Below are 2,384 nucleotides of genomic sequence, written 5' to 3' on the forward strand. Positions count from 1 at the left end.
TGCGTTTTCTATGATCAGAATAAATTTATTTTCATGGAGTTATTCGTTATCACACTGTAACAACATTGATAAGAATATTTTATGGTTTTATCGCATGTAAACTAAGGATGATTATATTTTCAAGCAGAATGAATTCAATTAATAAATATATTATTTTAAAACAAGTGAACTGTGTGCTGTTTGTTTATTGTTGAAATTTATCGATGACAAGTCACAGACACCTACTGTAAAAAATTCTGCCCATATAAAAACCTGACATTGGCGAGCCAGCCAGGATTATATAGTGGTGAACAGCGGTAGAAGACAGCTGAAATGGGTCTGTATACACACAGCTGTATTGGTGAAGAAAATATTGTAGAGGTCACAACCACATTATATAACCTGACAGAGAGGGGCAAATGACTTGGGCTCAATCATAGTGATCTATGAGAGTTTGTTAAACAACAATAACTATTAGAGACAGAAAATCATCAACAGAGAGGATAAAATAAGAATGCAAAGTGAGAAAGAAGAGAAGGAGAAACTGGAAATAGAGTGAGAGAGAATATGAGTACAAGAAGAAAAAGAAGAAAAGGGGAGAAAGGAATAGACTGGAAATAGAGAGAGAAAGAATAAGAGCACAGATTGAGAAAGAGGAAAATGAGGAGAGATTGGAAATAGAGAATTAGAGTACAAACTGAGGTTGCTAAGCTCACCTAACAGAAATATGAAGGACTCAAGAATGACACTGGGGTCAGGGCTAGATGACTCAAGCTGCCCACATTTTATGACAAAAAAAAAGATGACATGGATGATTTCTTGGAGAGATATGAAAGATTCGCCAAAAGCCAGAATTGGGACAAAAGCGACAAGGCAGTCTTTCTCTCTCACCTCTCTTTTCGCAGGCAAATGCTTACAAATGTATGTGAGCATGATTTCAGAAGAAGTAATGGACTATGACAAGTTAAAAGTGGCCTTGCTGAAATGCTACGAACTTAGCAAGGGAGGTTTTTGTTAGAAGATGCGGAGAAGTCAGACCCGACACTGGAAAAACTGTATCTTAGTTTGTGGCATGTTTATGGCAATACTTCATTGATGGATTGGCATAGCAAAGTGTTAAGATAGTTTTGAATGACTGGTATATCTACTAATATGTGAAAAGTTCACGATCACATGCTTAACTGACATGTCACTGTTCTTAAAGGGGAGAGCACCAAACGACATGGACAAGACGATCAAGCTGGCAGAACAGTACATGGAAGCCCATGGAGGGAGTATAATGGGCAAGTCCAAGAATATCTAGTTAAAATCGAAACCAGTGGTGGCTGACCAGGAGCAGAAATCTACCAAAGGTGAAGGAGGTTAACAGACAAATAGGAGAATAGATGCTATATCTGTTATAAAATAGGGCACATTGCTAAGGAATACAAGCCCATCACCAACAAGCAACAGCAGAACTCTCAACAAAAAGTAGCTGGAGCTACTTACAAGGATGGTGCTAGTAAGAAACAAGAAAAGAGTGATTGGAACCATGGATGCTGCTGCCAGAAAAAACAGAATCAAGAAATCACGTCAAATTCACCACAAGAAGGAAGTGCCATTTCCATGATTGATCAATATATGACTAATGGTTGGCTCAACTTAGAAAATGGATCAACAGTGACAGTAGTGATTGGAGGATATTACAGATATCGAGAAGTGCCAACAAATCACTAAATGCCAATAGGTGAATGATATGTCAGGAATAAGAAAGTGAAAGTCCTATGAGACACTGGGTGCAGTAGTGTGGCAATGAGAACCATTATAGTATCTGATAATCAGATGACAGGCAAGGTGCATCCTACAGATGAGACAGTAAGAAAGTTTCCCATAGCAAAAATAAAGGTGGATACTCCATATTATGTAGGAGACATTGAAGCCATGTGTATCAAGGCACCAATATACGACTTGGTGATTATCAATATACCAGGCAGTAAAAGTTTAGAGGAACTATACAGAATTGAGACTGACACGGCATCTGCAGTCACCACAAGAGCTCACTCAAGGGAAAAAGAGTAAGCAAGATATCAAGCCTCTGCAAGTCTCGAAAGGTGACATCCCAAATGTAGGTCTATGGGAACTGAAAGAAACACAGAAAAAAAGCCTTCACTCCAGAAACTTTGAGACAGTGCCTGTGAAAATGTCGAGAACAAGACCAAGGGGAGAGGGACTTACAGAATAGAGGACCAGAAAGTAATGCTGTACCAGTTCTATCAAGGCAGTTTTAGTGGGGAAGTTAAACAGATCATAATACCAACAGAATACCGGAAACAAGTGATGAAGTTGGCTCATGAGTCAATTGTGGGAAGGCACCAAGGAGCAAAGAAGACAGCAGGTAGAAGCACCAGCAACTTCCATTGGTCAGT

This window comes from Limulus polyphemus, unplaced genomic scaffold, assembly GCF_000517525.1.
Source record: "Limulus polyphemus unplaced genomic scaffold, Limulus_polyphemus-2.1.2 Scaffold6493, whole genome shotgun sequence".
NCBI lineage: Eukaryota > Metazoa > Arthropoda > Merostomata > Xiphosura > Limulidae > Limulus > Limulus polyphemus.